At 36.8% G+C, this 14,656-nt stretch overlaps 1 protein-coding gene across 2 annotated transcripts in view; it reads right to left on the bottom strand.

Moving 5' to 3' along the window:
* The window catches only part of CDK8 (cyclin dependent kinase 8), a 182,004-nt gene that overhangs the window by 111,793 nt on the left and 55,555 nt on the right, over positions 1 to 14,656 (bottom strand). The gene's annotated exons all lie outside the window — the stretch shown is intronic.

Here is a 14,656-nt window from a genome sequence, read left to right as displayed (position 1 = left end):
GGGTTGCCTTGTAAATGCCTGGAGCAAACAAATAAATACAGAGGAAGAACAGTTAAAAAGCAATTAGTATTAAAATTATTCAGAGAGTGATGATGATAGCTATTGCAGAATGGGTTTGTCCAAAGTAGATGGAAATAAGGCAGAATCAATAGCACTTGGTGATTGAAGTAGGTAAGAAAAGAGAAGGAGTCAAAGGTAATGATTTCTGCATTAGAGAACAAGTGATTTACAGAATTATTCACTGAAATAACAAACAACAGGAAGAAAAGGTTTTGGGGGTGGTTAAAGAAAATTCCCCTTTTGTGTAGGATGAATTTTCAGGACCTATGAGACATCTTTTTTAATTACAAAAAAAGAAAACCCCTTCTTGAAGATTATCTACCATAAATATGACTATGATACAATGGTACTTTGTGATTTACAAAGCACGTTTAATTTACCTCTCCACACATTTTTTTCCACATTTTTTTAATTGGTGTATTATAGTTGTGCATACTTTTTAATAAAAAGACTGCTCACTAGTTTCAGTGATGATTTAGTGAAAATACTGAGATTATACAAATGAATAACAGATGGAAAGGGAAACACTGGGGCACACTATTGGCCAAAACATATTGTTATGTGCATGTACAAATATTTAACAATGAATCCTGCCATTATGTACAACTACAATGTACCGAAAAAAATATACGGAAAATATGAATAATTATGACATAGTGTTCTAAATACAACATGGCTTTGAACTGTGTGGGTCTATTTACATGCAATGTTTTTTTAAAGATTTGTGACAATTTGTAAAAACTTGCAGACAAATTGTGTAGCCTAGAAATACTGAAAAAAAAAATTAAAAAGGTATGCCAGGAATGCATAAAATATATTTAAATAATCTATTTTATCATTTACTTTCATAAAATATATATAAATCTACTATAAAAATTAAAATGCATAAAAATTACACATGGAGTTCCTGCAGTTGAGAGAAATGTAAATGAACATAAAGATGAATATTATATTCAGATTTTAAACTGCATAAGGGGCTGTAGGCATCGCTAATACCCACATTACTTAAGGTGCAATAAAGGGGACAATCAACTATATCTTGAAGCAAGGAGAGAGAAAGCTCCAGAAAGTGAGAAAAATGGGAAAGAAAAATAGGAAAATTTGAGGAACAATCCATGCGATCCAAAACAGAAATACTTAGGAGTTCCAGAAGAAGAAAAAAGAGGAAGAAAACTTGTAACTGAAAGAAATGATTTTCAAAACCATAAAGGTCCACTGAGTTCCCACCACAAATGAATGAAAACAGACCCACCCATGACACAACATCTAGACATTTCAGAAAAGCAGAAACAAATGATACATTTTGTGTTTCCAGTGGGGGCGATAACAAGTTAGAAAGGATTATGAATCCCAAGATCTTTGGTTTTTATAAGTGCTAAATTCTATATTAGCTCTACATTTGTATAAAATCATTAAATACTTATTACTCTGTGAACAGATGTGGTTTTGGCACTTAAGTCCCATATAGGAGTCTGTCTGGAGAATTACACCATGAGCTGCAGTGATAGGAAACCTTTCTGGAAAGGTCAATCAGATCAAGGAGCTCCTGTCAGAAGGCAAGACAGTGCACTACTTTCTTCACAAAGTCATGCTTCAGGGAAAACAAACCAGGTGAACTAGTCAACGTGCTTATTTATGTAGTAAAAACTATGAAATACATAGAGACTAATGTGTTAAATTTAAGTGTCTTAATTATGTGATCATAAACAACTGTCACTGCAAGCTGAGTTATGATGGTTATTAAGGGAAAAGTTTTATGAGAATGCTGGTTGAGGGAATAAAATCTTATTGATTATGCAAGATGATAAACAGTTAGTTCCCAATGCTTTAGGGATGTGAAATAAACCGTTTGTTTAACTTCTTTGGTGTGCCATCTTTGGTATTTTTAATGACCCTAGTATTTCCAACTACAGAAAGAATGCAAAGATGCAAAACAAAAATGATCATTAAATACATTTTCTTGGGTCTTAACCATATTTTAGATTTTTTTAATGTGAAAGATATACTTATGTGGCTTTCAAAATTAGTATCATAACAGGATACTTAAATCTAGTCACACAGAGGTATAAATCCTTGTTCTTTTCAAAGCTGAGCACAAATGACCCTAAATGAAGTGTTGTTTATACTCCAAAGTAGTATATTAAAAATCCAAAAGCACTGCCCTTTGCTTAGTTCCACTTAAACTTCTACACTTATAATTTCCACTTTAAACGTATAAACCACCAAAATGATTGCTCATGAGGCTCTCCATCTTATTTGGAAATAACACTTAAAATACTTTTTAGGGGGTTTCAAGATGGCGGCCTAGAGGGTGGCTGCATTTCATGTTGCTCCAGGACTCAGGATTCAAAAGAGGAGATGTTGAGACACTTGGGACCAACTCAAAGCAGCCGGGTGACTCTCACCCATTGGGAAGGCGTCCCAGATGGGACGGTGGTCCTGGAACGCAGGGAACTTGTGAAGTAGAGCTGCCAGCGAGACGCCCCTCCCCCAGCTGGAGCAGTGAACTCGGACAGCTGGGAGCACCGTAAAGGAGGCCGCTCGGCACAGCGCTGGGACTCGGAGCCACCACTGGGGCTCCGGTGGCTGCCCAGGGGAGGAGTGGCGAGAAGAGCTGTGTGGACTCAGAACACCGGGGCCTGCCCTGAGGAGGAGGAGGAGGAACGTGGCCACTTGGATTCGGAGTGACTGCACCAGAGCTGCAGGCGGTTGAAAGAGGAGAAGCTGCGCGGCGAGCTGTTTGGACTCACAACGACGCTTCTGAACACCGGGGCCTGCCCTGAGGACGAGGAGGAGGAAGAGGAGCGCGGCCGCTTGGATTCGGGTGACTACACCAGAGTTACAGGCGGTTGCCAGAGAAGGGGCGGCGTGGCGAGCTGTTTGGACTCAGACCACTTCTGAACACTGGGGCCTGCCCAGAGGAGTAGGAGGAGGAGGAGGAGGAGCGCGGCGGGTTGTGTGGACTCGCAGTGACTGCATTAGCGCTCCAGGCAGCTGCTCAGAGGAGAAGGCGAGTGGTGAGTTGTTTGGACTTAAAGTGACAGCTCCTGAACACAGGGGGCTGCCTGGAGGAGAAGCGTGGTGGGTCACTTGGTCTTGAATGGCCGCACCAGAGCTCCGGGCGGTTGCCCAGAGGACCCGTGCGGTGGGTCACGTGGATTCAGAGCCACTCAGAGCGACTGCTCCTGAACACCCGGGGGGTTATCTGGAGAAGGAGGAGGAACGGGGAGGGTCACTTCGACTCGGAGTGATTGATTGCCCCGGGCTACGGGTGGTTGGTGGGAGGAGGAGGCACGAAGTGAGTTTCTTGGACTCCGAGTGACCACACCGGAATACTGGGCGGCTGTCTGGAGGAAGAGGCCTGTGGCGGGTCTCTGGGACTCAGAGCGATTGTTCGGGGCCCCAGGTGGCTGCTCAGAGGAGGGGCCACACAGCCAGGCGATTAGGTGCAGAACAGGGTCCCAGGATCTAGGAGGCTTCTGGGTGGAAGAGCCGCACAGAGACAGACTTAGGGCGGAGCGAAGGTTCCAGGCCTGCTGGCAAATTCTCTGAGGAGGGGCAGCCTAAGGAGATTCATCTGCGAAGGGTGAGGCTCCCAGGCCCAGGAGGTAGGGCCGGGCCCCTGGGAACTTTGCAGAGGAAGGCAGCCCAGCCCAGGAGGTAGCTGTAAATTGAGGGGAACCTCTAGGAGGGAACTGACCAGCGAGACCTCCCCACTGGGTGAGTCTTCCCTGCTGGGTGAGGTTTCCCCACAAGGACGGTAAAACCAGAGACTCAGGCCCAAACAGGCCTTGCCTCAGCCCGCAGCCTAGGTCCCCTTTGGATGACCATTGGTCAACAAGTGGAGGCACCTCTGCCCACTAGCAGGGATTATACCCCACCTGAAGGCCACCACTCCTAGAGAGGCAGCTTCCTTGTGGAGCACCGCATTATCAACTTCCTCCATGACTTCAGCCTACTGAAGGCTAAGGGGGGATATATATAGAAATCTTCAGGGACATTGTAAGTCAATAGAGGAAATCTGCAATATCTCAGCGGTCCACTGATACCTGAACAATATGAGAAAACAAGGAAAGAAAATGCTGCAAACAAATCTAGATGTTACATCAATAAAACCCAATGACAGCATGGCAGAAGAAATGACAGAAAAGGAGTTCAGAATGTACATAATTAAAATGATCAGAGAAGCAAACGATGAGATGAAAGAGCAAATGCAAGCATTGAATGATCGCACCAATCGACAGTTAAAAGAGCAAATACAGGAAGCAAAAGATCATTTCAATAAAGAGTTAGAGATATTGAAAAAAAACCAAACAGAAATCCTTGACATGAAGGAAACAATAAACCAAATTAAGAACTCCATAGAAAGCATATCCAATAGGATAGAACACCTGAAAGACAGAACCTCAGACATTGAAGACAAAATATTTAACCTTGAAAACAAAGTTGAACAAACAGAGAAGATGGTAAGAAATCATGAACAGAATCTACAAGAACTATGGGATATCATGAAAAGGCCAAATTTAAGAATTATTGGGATTGAGGAAGGCCTAGAGAAACAAGCCAAAGGAATGAACAATTTATTCAATGAAATAATATCAGAAAATTTCCCAAATCTGAAGAATGAAATGGAAAATCAAGTTCAAGAGGCTTATAGGACTCCAAATACACAAAATTACAACAGACCCACACCAAGGCACATTATAATGAAAATACCTAACATACAAAATAAAGACAGAATTTTAAAGGCTGTGAGAGAAAAGAACCAAATTACATTCAGGGGGAAACCAATACGCATATCAGCAGATTTTTCAATCCAGACCCTAAAAGCTAGAAGGGCCTGGAACAACATTTTTCAAGCCCTGAAAGAAAATGGATGCCAACCAAGAATCTTATACCCAGCAAAACTTACCTTCAAATTTGACGATGAAATAAAATCCTTCCATGATAAACAAAAGCTAAAAGAATTTACAAAAAGAAAGCCAGCATTACAGAACATTCTCAACAAAATATTCCATGAGGAAGAGATGAAAAACAAAGAAGCAAATCAGCAAATGGAGGAATTATCCTAAAGGAATTGTCAAATAAAGGAGGAAACAAGTTGTGTCAAACGAATAAATAAACAAAATTTTAAAAATGAACCAAATGACCGGGAAACCAAATCATTTCTCTATAATAACCCTGAATGATAATGGCCTGAATTCATCAATCAAAAGACATAGACTGGCAGACTGGATTAAAAAGAAAGATCCAACAATATGTTGCCTGCAAGAGACTCACCTCATAGAAAAAGATACCCATAGACTAAAGGTGAAAGGATGGGGAAAAACATACCATGCACATGGACTCAGCAAAAAAGCTGGAGTATCCATCCTCATTTCCGATAATGTGGACTTCAAGCCAAAGTTAGTCAGAAGGGATAAAGAAGGTCATTTCATACTGCTTAAGGGAAGCATAAATCAGCAAGATATAACAATCATAAACATCTATGCCCCAAACAGTGGCTCATCTTTGTATGTCAAACAAATCCTTCTCAATTTCAGAAACCAAATAGACCACAACACAATAATACTAGGTGATTTTAACACGCCTCTCTCACCACTGGACAGATCTTCCAGACAAAAATGGAACAAAGAAACCATAGATCTCAATAACACAATCAATAATTTAGACTTAACAGACATTTATAGAATGTACCATCCAACCAAGAGCGAATACACTTTCTTCTCAGCAGCACATGGATCCTTCTCTAAAATAGACCATATATTATGCCACAAAGCTAATGTTAGCAAATACAAGAAGATAGAGACACTACCATGTATTCTATCAGATCATAATGGATTGAAGTTAGAAATAAATGAAAGAGTAAAACACAGAAACTATTCCAACATCTGGAGATTAAACAATATGCTATTATATGATGAATGGATAACAGAAGATATTAGGAAGGAAATTAAAAAATTCTTAGAGGTAAATGAGAACAAAGAAACATCATATCAAAATCTCTGGGACACTATGAAAGCAGTACTTAGAGGGAAATTTATTTCATGGAGCGCATTTAATAAAAGAAGTAAAACTCAACAAATAAACGACCTAATACTACAGCTCAAAGCCCTAGAAAAAGAAGAACAGAACAGCATCAAAAGTAGTAGAAGACAGGAAATAGTTAAACTCAGAGCTGAAATCAATGAAATTGAAACAAAAGAAACAATACAAAAAATTGACAAAATAAATAGTTGGTTCTTTGAAAAAATAAACAAAATTGATAAACCTTTAGCCACACTAACAAAGAGAAGACGAGAGAAAACCCAAATCACTAAAATTCGGAATGAACAAGGAAATATCACAACAGACAGGATGGAAATACAAAACATAATTAGAAGCTATTTTGAAAATCTATACTCCAACAAAATAGAAAATTTCAAAGACATCAACAGGTTTCTAGAGACATATAAATTGCCTAAACTGAACGAGGAGGACATAAACAATTTAAATAGACCAATTTCAAGTACTGAAATAGAAGTCATCAAAAGCCTACCAACAAAGAAAAGTCCGGGACCCGATGGGTTCTCAGCCGAGTTCTACAAAACCTTTAAAGAAGAGCTCATTCCAATACTTCTCAAAGTATTCCATAAAATAGAAGAGGAGGGAACCCTCCCAAACTCATTCTATGAAGCCAATATCACCCTGATACCTAAACCAGACAGAGACTCATCAAGGAAAGAAAATTTCAGACCAATATCCTTAATGAACATCGACGCAAAAATTCTCAACAAAATTTTAGCAAATCGCATACAAAAACATATTAAAAAGATAGTGCACCATGATCAAGTGGGTTTCATCCCAGGGATGCAAGGTTGGTTCAACATCAGGAAATCAATAAACGTCATTCACCATATTAATAGACTTAAAGTCAAGAATCACATGATTATTTCAATAGATGCAGAAAAAGCATTTGATAAAATACAGCACCCCTTCATGCTCAAAACACTAGAAAAAATAGGGATAGTGGGAACATTCCTTAATATTGTAAAGGCCATTTATGCTAAGCCCATGGCTAATATCATTCTAAATGGTGAAAAGCTGAAAGCATTCCCCCTAAAAACTGGAACAAGGCAGGGATACCCTCTTTCACCACTTCTATTCAACATCGTTCTTGAGACTCTGGCCAGAGCAATTAGACAAACCAAAGAAATTAAAGGGATACGAATTGGAAAAGAAGAACTCAAACTATCAAACAACATTACTCTATGTAAATTTATGATTACACAAATGGTATGCCTTTACGCCATGTACAAACAGAGAAACAACATGTATCCCATTTGTTTACAATTAAAAAAAAATACTTTTTATATATTCATACACGAATTTAAATTTTTTCACAGTTGTAATTCTGGTTTAATGTACAAGTATACAAGTATACAGGTACCATTTATTTTTGATGCTTAGCCTAGAAAACAAAAAAAAAAATCATGTTTTATAAGTTTGGTATAAGAGCATTCTCGTGATGCCATGTCAATAATCGACTATACTAAACCAATTCTAACAATGGGTGCATGCTTTACAACATCAAATTAAGAAAACATTTTTGCCAACAGCCTGATGACACGTGAATGTGTTGGTTTAAAAGATTTTTAATAAAAGTTCTTTATTTTTTAAAACAATATTATTGTTACTGCTGAATTTTTAAATATTCCCAGAAATTTTTCTTACCTTTAGATACCAAGAATTAGGTTTGCAATTATTATATTATTTGAGAGCCTTCTTCATTTTGCCTTTTGTGAATTTAGGTCCCAAACCAAAATAATTAAACAATAAGATGTATTTTACATGTGAAATATCTTTGAATTTCCTGGATTGGCCGCCAGGGTAACACAAAGATTTGTTCCTCACCTTAAAAAGGGCAAGTTATTGGAAATAATATGATCAACATTCTCTAAATGTTACTTAATTCAAAACAATTGTGAAAACATTTCTTGACTGATTTATGTATCAAATCAAAAGAAGTATGGGGAGTGGACACAGGGTGCACACCTGTAATCCCAGAGAATTGGGAAGCTGAGGAAGGAGGACTACAAGTTCAAAACTACTTCAGCAACTTATCGAGCCCCTGACTCAAAATAAAAAAGGGGAGTGGGGTGCGCACACACTAGGATGTGGTTCAGTGGCTAAGTGCCCTGGGTTCAAGCTCTAATACCAGAAAAATATAGCAATGTGGGTGCTTTAAATTAGTTATATGCAAATAAAAATATTAATGAATATATACTCAATGGTTATGAGAATTGAGAAGAGTCAGACTCATTCATAATAAACAAAACTTGGTTCAATTACTGTTTCAAATTAATTTTTGCTTCTAGGTTTCAATATCCTTGTTAAGCAATGATAAGCACAGCACACGATAGAAATCAAAAGATTATACACATTTGTCAAAGTACCTACTGTTCATAATACATTCTAACTTCCTGGGTAATCAGTGGCTGGATCTTTATAAATGTATTATAGTACAACAGATGATCCATTCTTTTTCACTGTAATAATTCTGATTAACATTAATTTTCTAGGGTTCAATCTTGTCACCAATGGAAACAACTATCCTTCCTTGCTAGGTACTTAATCAGTTTTACAAGCTCTCAGAACAGTTGACTAGCTATTTTGAACCATCGTTGGAAGAAGCCTGCACTTGAACACTGTGGAAATGACTTTACCATAACAGTAAAAATCCTTGGCCCCATAGTTCTTAATTATAGACAACTCACCTTCAGATAACTTAAAGACCATCCCATCCAGAGATATCAAACTGGGTTTTCTTGAAAAAAAAACCTTTCATATCTTAGAGTAATGTACTATTTCTACACAAGACCTCTGCATCAAGAAGCATGAAAGAGACAGCTTCCATCAAGGACCCATGAAACAAGATCTAAATAGTCAGAACCATGCATGCTTCTTTTTTTCTACATTCACCAGTATTTTCTTTCTTCTGTATCTGCTTAAATTTCTAAATTAATGCCAGGTGCAATGGCACACACCTGTAATCCCTGTAATCCCAGTGGCTCGGGAGGTGGAGGCAGGAGGGCAGGAGGATCTCAAGTTCAAAAGCCAATCTCAGCAAAAGTGAGGTGCTAAGCAACTCAGTGAGACCCTGTCTCTAAATAAAATACAAATAGGGCTGGGGATGTGGAGTGGTCAAATGCCCTCAGCTCAATCCCTAGTACCAAAATAACAACAACAACAAAAATTTCTAAATTATTGAGACATTTATTACCTTTAACAATTGTACCCAAAAGATTCCTGGTCATAATACTGTTATATGGGTCTCTTATCATTCCCTGTATGAATCTAATACTTGGATACAATTTGCTTGTGATTTCACTAAAATATGCAATCAAATAAATGGTTCAAAGGGTAGCCACTTTCTTTTGGGTACAATTCAGTTCACTCTAGGTTCCTGAGCAATTACACTCAACAACTAAGCAACTCTTTAAATAGTGAACTAAAAATAAGCAGGAGATAGTTCCTATAATGTCACACCTAGGAAAAATTCCCTTGATACCAAAACTACACTCAGGGACCTTGGATCTTAGCTTAGAAGTGGACTACAAACTCTATTAAGTCTCTCAGCATTTGCCAGTGTTACAATGCTCAAAAGTCATCTCCTCAGTCTTAAATGTATACAGCAATATCTGCTTCAGATGATTCAATTAGTTAACCTTAAAAGAGCAATAAAAAGAACTACCTTTGCCAAAAACACATGAAGCTCCTGAATAATCAACTTATCAGTGGAATTTTACCAGTAGTAAAAATTTGAATTTCAGAGTTTAATGATCTGCTGAATGGCTGAATCTGACCACAAGGAGGAACTGAGACAGTGAAAATAAGTACTACAGATTAATCAGATTGTAATATTCCTAAAAGATCAATGGCAAGACCACTGGCAAGGCCAGTAACAAGGCCAATGGGAAACAAAGTTTTGTCCAAGACTACCACAGCTGCAAATTCAGTCTCTTGCTCTGCCTTTCCATCTCTTCTCACTCCAAAATGAATGCTGAGGTACCCAATAACCAAACTAACCTCATTTCATGACAGTATCCAATTCAGAGCTGGTCTTTTTCCTCTAGTCTCTCCTTAAAATCATTCAATCCAAGTCTAAACCCTACAATGCAAGTTTTTCTTACTGAGATACCTCACAATTCATCTGTTGTGAGTTCTCCCTTGCAGGCTAATATTTTGACAACAGGTAAATTGCTGGTGGTCTTTTATCATTTATTATGTTCAATAATCTCACAGTAGGTTATGATGCATTAGAGCAAATTGACACACTTCCTTAAATTTAAATTGGTAAAATTTGAAAGAATACATTTTAGCTAGTCATGCTGCTGTTTGCTTAAGGTCTCCTGAAATATCACTATGTTGTGCTCTTTTGATGATTGTGACAAATGAAATCCACAAGTTAACTTTTTTATTAGTGGCATAAATATATTTGAAACATTATTAGAACTACTAATTCTAGGTCCAGGAGACTTTCCTGACAATTTCGGAGGAGTTCCTGTGATTGGCACCATTATAGTCTCCAAGATACAGTAGTGAACAAATCCAACAGGAATCACTTTCAAGTCTCTTGGCAGCTTCTGATGACAAGCACCAAGAAGTAACAAAGCTTCTTGTAAACCTAGCAGTGAATACCTCTTATGTGCATTATTTTGTGAAAGTTAAGCCAAGTTTGTTGGCTCTCATACTTCAAACTCAACTTTACCTAGTTTAGAGAAACCGCTATGTAGAAATTTAAAATATTTGCCTTGGAAGTTTAAAGAAACTCTTGGTCTTTTTCTGTCTGTTCGGTTAAAACATTACATTACATCATCATTTGATGTAACTAGAATATGGGGGTTTTCCATCAAACTACTTATCCAACAATCTTTCTTAAATTGTTTTCCCAAAGTCTTATTTTTCTCAACAACTCTACTAAGAATAAAACTACATTCATTTTGTGTATCTTCACTTCAAGAACCTTATTTTGAAACTCATCATTTATAATAATTCTTTTCTTCTTAATATTCATGCTAGAAGAAATGAGAAACATTAAAAACAGCAATCTACATACAATATTTTTTTTCCAAATATTGGTCTTTCCTGCTATTTCACACATCTGCCTAATTTATTTCTATTTGGTCTAAAACACATTTTTCTTAAAAGGATTTAGGATCTAATTATGCTCAGACACATTCACATTTGATATCCCAAATGTTACCATGAATTAGTATTCAAGAGTGCTATGCTATTAAAACACTCTAAAAATGTCTATTTCTCTTTAATTCACCTTTTAAAATCCTATTTTTTTTTACCAATACAGCCCCGAAGTAATCAGTTACTACTGTTACTGATGTTACTACATCAACACCACTTAGTAATTGTAAAGAATGTTATGAATGCTCATTGTTGAAAATTATAAACAGAATGAAATCTGAACTGATTACAACTCTAACTCTCATATGGAGAGGCTTTAGTGCACCACTAGTAAAACAATGTTAGACCTGAAATAATAGACAAACTGACAAGTTTTTCTATTTAAGAAAATTAATATACCTCTCATTCTTACATTTTATATTTTTTCCAATATCTTTGAAGACTAATATTTAACAATACCTAACAGTTCTCATTTAAACTGGAGATATTACAGTGGATTGGAAACTGGCATGCACTACCACTGTGAGTATAAACTGATATAAACATTTTAGGGACCAATTTGGCAGTGCCTTTCCTAATTATACACTCCAGAAAGGTTTCAGATAGCTGCAAAAAAAAAGACATACTTTTTAAAAACAGAAGCATACCAAGTGTACATCTCAGAAAATAGGTTAATAAGATGGTGAATGCATACAAAAAAATGCATGGTCAAAAGCAATGGATGAGGGCTTTATTTATTTAAAACAGGAAAAAATTTGAAGGGAATGAGATGTGCACCACAGAGTTCTTTATATATAAACAAAAAAATGTATTTTCATGGATACAAACATGTAAATATATTTGAGAAGGATGGACATATATTGAATAAATAATAATAAGGGCCTATTACAATGAAAAAAGAGAATGGGTCAGTGCTATGGATTGAATTGTGTTCTCCCAAAATTCTTATGTTGAAGCCTTTACACCTAATTTTGGTACAATATTTAGAGATGGAGCCTTTGGGAATTAACTGAGTCACAATGAGATCAAGCAGGTAGAGTTCTTAGAGATACTAGTAGACAACCATTTGCTTGTAGTCTCTTTCTCCACCAGGTAAGGATGATGTGAGAAGGCAGCCAACTGCAAGCCAAGAAGAAACTCCCCAGGAACTGCAGTGGCTAGCACTTTAATCTTGGACTTTCTGGTCTCCAGAACTGGAAGAAATAAATGTCTGTTGTGTAAGGCACCCAGTTTATGATATTTTATTATAGCAGCCCAAATACACTCAGACGGGAATGGAAAAGATTATAGGGCCTTGTACACATTGAGAATGATAATATGCCATGAATTGAGCAGTATTTTCAACTCAATTTTATGCATCTATTATCTGAAAAAGTAAATAAGTAAATAAGAAACAACCAACCAGTTAAATGGCAAGTATCACTACCCAAATACAAAAGCAGGCTTTCCTAAAATTCCAGGGAAAGCATTACAGTGGGAGGAGACAAGTCAAATAACAAGTACCAACACTATAAATTTCACTATTTTCAATAAATAAACAGGAATGGAAATAGGGAATGATAAACTCACCCTGGTTTCCTAAAAACAGTTCCAGGTATAGGAGCAGTGCTTCATGGGAACAGAAAAGTGGCCAGAAGAAAACTGCCTTGTTTTCCCTGTTTCTTTCTACCTACTATGCTGCCCCCAATTACACATAAGGTAAAGCTGGATTAAGGTCTCACTACATTAAGATGTACATGTAAAATCTTAACCACAGGTGAGGTGATCACACAGGGTAAGAAAAGATGTAGAATATCTCACGTAGATGGGGGCTGAATGACAGTACGAGTTGCCAGTGAATTCTCATAAGGCAGAGTCATGCCAGACTTAAGAAGCTAAAGTCCTGCAGCAATATTAACTTTTTATATTTGAGAATTTCATACCATTCTATAAAAATATAAAAATTTACTCCCATGGACTTATAAGCTCTGAGTTTTCCTAGCTCTTGAACCAAATTCAGTGCCATTTCCCAAGAGTCAGAATTACACCTTTGTCTGCAACTTTCCAGAATACCAAAAAGTCCATTTCTCTCTAAGTGAATATTCTTAATGGAACTTCCTGGCAGAAAAACCAGAAATCCCACAAGATGGTGATAATATTTATCAAGTACTTTGCATATTTCAAGATACAACATACTTCAGATACATGTTAATAAGTCCATGAAGCACAAGTTTGGAAACTATTTATTTAAAATATGAATATTACATGAGTGTAGATATACAGAAAATGCATACATGCCTTCTCTATGTGTATATTTATGGACACAGAAGTATATAAAATAACACAAGTAAATATACATACAAATGCATATATACGTATCTTATATATTGTCATGTAGACAAATATATAAAGATATATAGAGATACACATAAAGCAGACATGTAAAAATAGAAGAGGAAATAATTTCTTTGTATCTTTAGGTTACTGACTGCCCACAGTACTGTGAAGGCCATTAGGACAATTGTATAGGTGTTTTATCAAGAAAAAATGTGTCATACAAAGTTTACATAGTCTATAACAAACAATGTCACTTCTTTTCCAATTTTTTTTATTGTGGTAAAATATATTTAACATAAAACTACGTTAACTATTTTTAAGTATACAGTTTAGAAAGATTAAATACATTCATAATATTGTACAACCATCACCATCATTCATCTCTAGGACTCTTAAGAAACTGAAACTATATCCACTAACAACTCACCATTTACCTGTGCCCCTAAACTCTAGCGACCACCATTCTACTTTCTGTCTTTAATTTTGACTATTTTAAATATCTCATATAAGTGCCAACATACAATATCTGTATTTCTGAGACTGGTTTATTTCACTTAAGTAAAAGGTCCCTAAGATGTTGTATCATGTTAGAATTTCCTTCATTTTTAAGGCTTAAGAATACTACAGAGAGAGAGAGAGAGAGAGAGAGAGAGAGAGAGAGAGAGAGACAGACAGACAGACAGACATTCATTTTACTTATCCATTCGTCCTTTAAGGGATACCTGGGGTGCTCATCCATTTTAACTATTGTGAATAATGCTGCTATCAACCTGGGTGGACAAATATTACTTCAAGAGTCTGCTTTCAAGTCTTCTGGGTATCTTCCTGAAGTGGAACTGCTTATTAATCTTATGAGTACTCTCTACTTTTATTTTTTTAAGGAACCACCATACTGTTTTCCACAGCAGCTATATCATTTAACATTCCCACTAACAGTGCATAAAGGTTATAATTCCTCCTCATTCTCACCTACACTTATCATTTTCTGTTGTTGTTTTTAATATAGTCATCATAATGCATGTGAGGTGGTACCTTATGTAGATTTGATTTGAATTTTCCTGATAATTACTAATGCCAAGTATCTTTTTAGGTTATTGGT

Source organism: Sciurus vulgaris, assembly GCF_902686455.1.
Source record: "Sciurus vulgaris genome assembly, chromosome: 4".
In the NCBI taxonomy this organism is placed as follows: domain Eukaryota; kingdom Metazoa; phylum Chordata; class Mammalia; order Rodentia; family Sciuridae; genus Sciurus; species Sciurus vulgaris.
The sequence above is the reverse complement of the archived record's forward strand: the minus strand, read 5'-3'. Positions and strand labels throughout refer to the sequence as shown.